Source organism: Lycium ferocissimum, chromosome 1, assembly GCF_029784015.1.
Source record: "Lycium ferocissimum isolate CSIRO_LF1 chromosome 1, AGI_CSIRO_Lferr_CH_V1, whole genome shotgun sequence".
Taxonomy (NCBI): domain Eukaryota; kingdom Viridiplantae; phylum Streptophyta; class Magnoliopsida; order Solanales; family Solanaceae; genus Lycium; species Lycium ferocissimum.
The window spans coordinates 60,474,170-60,480,167 of NC_081342.1; the positions used below are offsets into that span (position 1 = coordinate 60,474,170).

The following is a 5,998-nucleotide window of genomic DNA, read 5'->3' on the forward strand; positions in this document are numbered from 1 at the left end:
CTTTTATACCCATGACCACGTTCTAGCTTCTAAGTGCTTTCCAAATATGATGTTGATTTTGGCGTGATCGAGGAGAAGGCAACACAATAGTTTAAAGACTAAGAATCCTGGAATGCCCACCGTCCTTGAACAAGGGAAAAAATGCCTTAGGTAAGTGATTTATTTCAACTCCAAAGATATGCTACCTACGTTTCACGTACTCGTGCCCACGACCGACTTCTTTGAGCATCCGCATATAGAAATAGCATAACAAAGGTTGGTCGGGGGTAAGTCAAGATGGATGTCCTACCCACGATTCTACGTAACTCATGCTTATGTTCCTCCGGTTACCGTTTTAGAGCGTGAGCTTAGCACAAAGGATGCCATTTTCTTTTCCGAAGCACTTATGCTCTGTTTTAAGTTCAAGATGACTTTCTACTTACGCCTTAGTCTTACTTTCATACTCATGAACTCAAGTCCATACGCCATGGTATGTAGGTACTCATATAAACGCCATATTTTTCACGGTCCCATGCCCATGTCATGCTATTCACGTTTCATGCCGTATGAATAACGTTCCCATGCACGCATGTTCCACGTTACGTCCTCCATGTACAATGCACCATGTTCTCGTTAAAGTATATATATGAATAGTACAATAATTCCTTTTTCTCTTTCTCTATAATTCGCTCACGGAATGATATGTTTGTAATCATGATTTACAAACTAGCAAGATAATCAAGTGACCATATTCAAATATGATCTCTATGTACTTGTCTCGGGAGTATTCTTTGTATTCGACGTATTCATGTCATTCGATATTTATGAACACCTATGTTAGATGCTTGTTATACGACCGAAGTCCGTCGTACGCACATCGAGATTGCGCTTTACATTCAAAGCCTAAGTCATACCCTATCTCATATTACCATGGTGACATACGAACGTCCGTGATTAAGTCTCTAAGTATCCAAATCCTACCCGCGCTAGTATTTAACCCACATGTTGTAACAATCATGTTTTCAAAGTTTATCCTATGTTACTATATCCATTTTCACACGTATTACTAATATTTAGTATTATGTATTCATGTCATTAGGTGTTGGGTATTTATGTACTCATGCATCTCACGCCTGTGTAATCAATCATGTCATGTTCGTGCCTATTTCAAAGACTATGTCATTCGTGCCTACGCATTTCTTCAAACCATGTATAGTAATCATATAATCATTCACCCAATATCCGTGCGTTCAAAGCTCAAATTATTTATGTTAGCTACATACAAGATGCAAGAATCACGTTATGTCACATCATGCGTATTAAGACCTACTTGACTTGTGTGTATGAAAATAGTCACGGTGGAGGACCCATTGTGGAGTTTGACAAGTTAGTGTGGGACTTAACCACTAGTCAAAAAGAGCAAATGTGAGATGATTATCAATAGAAGATGAGATATTCCATGTAACTATGCTAAGACTTGTGTTATTTTATTTTCATGTTTCTATTTTGTAATAGCAGTCTGGAACCTTCCTTTTCTCATTTTCCATTTTGTTGATGAACACTTTGATTGTGAGTTCTTTTCATTATCAATGCTAGTTTAGAAAATTACAACTTATTTATCTTCTGAATGCATAATTTTTCCATGAAAAATTATTCCAATCTACTTTGAACACCTCTCCAGTCCTTTGATGTTGACATTTTGAGGTCATGGAGACTTTCAATCGATTTGATAAATGATTGGAATAAAACTCCTTCTAGCTTTTGTCAGAAAGATGAAAACATTATGGCCATTTTACCAGAGATATTAGAAAAAATAATTTCAAAATACGATTTTGAAATACGGGCCAGTATTTAACGTAATATTTGCAATAAATAAAACATTATTTTCGACATCCTACCTTCTTCCATCTTTTTCCGGGACCTAATTATTCCAACTCGAAACATCTATCCTTGTAATCTAAACAAGAAATTATCTTCTAAAACTAGGTTTTCAAGAAAAACCGTTTCAAGGTTTTGGAAATCTCCAAAGCTCAAGTATTTAATTCAAGTTTTTGAGCGACGTAGACGCCAGATCATACAACATCGCTAACTTCCTACAAATGTTCGGAAAACTAGGGTTTAACCATGCTCATGATAACCCTAGGTCCATGTCCATGATTATATTATGATGTTATAATTCCATCAAAGTTTCAATATTTCTTACATTACGAATCCGTCCAATCCATGAAAACCCATATCTTGTATTCCATGGACCTTGCATGCATGAAAATTTATGTCATGAATATTGGCTACAAGTTTTCATGGTAGTATATAATTACTTTCATGCTATGATACAAGTACACACCTAAAACCTTTATTTCGAAAAATTTACAAACATTTGAAACCATGTTTATAAGATTTGGTGAAATTTAAGCTTCCATTTGGTTATACATCTTTTCAGTTTATATAGATAAATCAGTCAAATTAAAAAAAATGTAACAATTATAATTACTTGGCACAAAATAAAAGTTCGGCAAAGGGTCATATATACCCCTGTACTATCCCGAAATAGTTGTGTGTATCCTCCGTTTTCTTTTTCGATGATATATACTCCCGCCGTTAGCGTCTTAGTCATATATACCCCTCCGTTTAAATGGCTCGGTTCCCCCGAACACGTGGCGTCATCTTAAATGCCCAACCATTTTTTTTTTAAAATTTAATCTAATATACCAAACACAAAACAAAACAAAAAAAAAAAATGAAATTAGAAAATCTATGTTATCTCCTGGTTGAAGCTCCACCATGTTATTCCGGCATCCGATGACTTAAACAAGTGTTTCATTATTATGGATCCAAAATTAATTCCGCTCATGTTATGCCCACTTTGATTCAAGAAGTCATGTGGTTCCCATCTCATCAGCTCTACAAGGTTCAGTCCATTCTCAGCATAGTCAACAAAATGATGGGCCAAAAAAAATCAAAATGGTGAAAAATTTGTTGGAATCAATTGTGTATTGATAATTGAATCTAAAAATTGTGATTAAAGCTTGTCTTGGGTAGCTGAAACGTGAAGAAAAAACAGAAACTTCATGCACAGCCATTAATGAAGCTTGAAGCTTCAAGTTCAAGTTTTGGGTTTCTTCAAACGAGCTTTGTTTCGAGTGAATGTTATTGCAAAAGATTAGTTAACTCTTGAAGAGTTGATATATGAAATTTGGGATAATTTGGTGAAGAATTCGGTGGGTTTTTGGGTGAATTTCACTGCAAATTATTTGCAGAAGAAAAAGAAACTCACATTTTGAATATCAGAAATAGCCACATTTTTAAGAAATAGCCCTTTCCGGTTTAAAACAATTGTTTAATGATAAATTAGATTAAATAAAAAAGAAAATTGTTGGAACCGTTGAGATCGTGCCACGTGTCCCCGTTAAATGGGCCGTTAGACGCGGGGGTGTATATGGCCAAAACGCTAACGGCGGGGATATATATCATCGAAAAAGCAAACGGGGGATACGCAAAACTATTTCGGGATAGTACAGGGGTATATATGACCCTTTGCCGATAAAAGTTTAATCCAACTTGTGAATGAAAATGATAATAAACATATGTTTTCAGTTCCATTATTAAGAGTTTATGGCATCAAACCAAGCATCATCACCAAAGGGAGAGATGAACTTTTAAATTTTAGGAAGAAAGAGTCTTCAATTTATTTTATACTTAATTAAAGTCTTTAACAAAGATGAGACAAGAAGTCACGAATAGTTGGTCACGAGGGAAAATAAACCATAGAGAATAGAATACATGGAGTATGTGTTATTTGTATATATCAGTAATGTTTAGCAAGCAAAAAATGACTAAAGTTGGCAGGGGAATCGAACTCCTACCACTTGGGAGAAACTTTAAAACTTTTGCCAATGGAATCCTTGCCTCACTCATTATTGCAAGTGACACTTGATCTATTTATACTTACATATATATACATACAAAGTTTTAATCGAAGCTTGCGGGTTGCGTGACACCCCCTTGGGAATAGACCACCCCTGAGTACAAGTCCAGGAAGCTACAAAGAAAAAGAAGGGTAACACGCAAGCAATTTTTTTGTCAGGGTATTTGACTTCATCCATTCATTGAGATTGAAGATAATGACTTATCAAAAGCAGTACTAAGGTCCCATTTGGATGGAAAGTGAAAACAAAAGTGGGTCCATACCTTGTAACTCTCTTCCGAAAGAATATTATGTATCTTCTACAAAAATTACCAATTGTGGTGTGACTTGCAATGTTTGTCATTCCATGAAATGACTTGAAAATTGATCTCTATTCTCAATTTTCCCCTCTTTTTGGGAAGAAGCGGGTTGAATACTACAGGTCTTGGCCTTTGCCACTGATCGCAGTCTATTTTGTTTACCTACATTCATTAATCATGTGGAAATCTTTAAAGGGACACTTCAGAATGTAAGATTACTTCTATTTTATGAGTTTGCTAAACATATACTCCCTCTGTTTCAATTTATGTGAACCTATTTCCTTTTTAGTCCGTGCCAAAATGAATGACCTCTTTCCTAATTTGGAAACAAATTCACTAAATGATTTACAGCCACACAAATATTCAAGACTTATTTTGAACCACAAGTTTCAAAAGTCTCTACTCTTTCTTAAATGTCGTGCCCAGTCAAATGGATTCACATAAATTGAAACAGAGGGAGTATTACTTTTATTCCTATATTTCTGGGGGAAGCATACAAACATCTCGATAAGTTTATGGTCTAATTCATTTTGTAGTTGCTAATCTCCATTTAATATACTTTATAAAGTATGTTGAGATTTTACTATTTATACTATTTTGCTTGATACCATACCTATATACACATTAATGATGATAGCAATCAAAAGGAAGAAAGTGCAAATTAAAAAACCTAAGACTAAACTGCATAATTTTTTTTAACTGGATTTTTTTTTTCAAAATCAAAAAACCGAATACAAATAGCACACAATCAAACCAAAAATACTAAAGACACGCCCTATTGTCATGTATAAGGAATAACAATAGCTGCACCTCAGTCCCAATCAAGTTAAGGTCGCTATATGAACTCTGATAAGCGAAGTGATTCACAAATGTATATATATATATATATATATATATATATATATATATATATATATATATATATATATATATATATATATATAGCAGGACACGAAGAACTACAATTTAAAAATTCTTGACTAACAGTTCTTGGTAAAAACTTACATGTATGGAAGGACAGAAACTCTATCAAGAAAAGATAGAAAAAAATGAGTGTATGATGATTCACAAGTTAGGAGGGGAGGCAGTACCCCAAAACTCATTTGGTTGGAAGGAAATATATCAGTTAACTAAACGAAACAAAAATTACTTCTTACTCTAAAAGCACCATTTTAGTGCCCGTGAACGGTAAAATGAGCTCCTTTAACTGAAAGAGATAGAGCTCATATTAAAAAAATTGAGTAAAGGAAATAAAGACATGGAGTAATTAAGCATAAGTCAAGAGAAATAATGCCTGAAACACTTGATTGCATCAATAAATATCACCAAAATACATCTTAATCAATATTCCGTCCGGTTCAAATTATTTTTCGTGCTTACTAAAAATAGTTATCTCAACCAAAAAAAAAAAAAAAAAAAGACAATTAATTTTTTTTTTTCATTTTACCCATATTATAATTTTGTCATTAATGGAGATGGTACATATATATAGAGTAAACATTTCATTAAGAGAGATTTTAAGCTTAGGCATAAATTGAGGTAAAGTAATCAAAATTCACCTCAAAATTAGCTACAAAAACTCCTATAGAAAAAGAGAAGAGCTATTTTTGCCCCGCAATATTTCAACCTCGCCCGCCCGCATTTTCAACCCGCTTCCACCCCGCCCTACATGGACGTGTATACTATCGTTACACACATTTTATACCCCGTACAAAAAGTTCAAAGAAAAAAGACTAATAATTTGAGAAACAAAACTTACGACAAAAAACGTATCACAATTTCAACTCAAAAATAA

General features: G+C 34.0%; 1 long non-coding RNA gene across 1 annotated transcript; it reads right to left on the bottom strand.

Annotated features, from left to right (window-relative positions):
• Window positions 1-3,719: 3,719 nt before the first annotated feature.
• LOC132030330 (uncharacterized) lies at window positions 3,720-5,072 on the bottom strand. The gene is made up of 2 exons (XR_009408028.1): window positions 4,670-5,072; window positions 3,720-4,455 (listed from the first exon to the last, which is right to left on the bottom strand). It is a non-coding gene; the product is annotated as an uncharacterized LOC132030330 (long non-coding RNA).
• Between the last annotated feature and the right edge of the window lie 926 nt (window positions 5,073-5,998).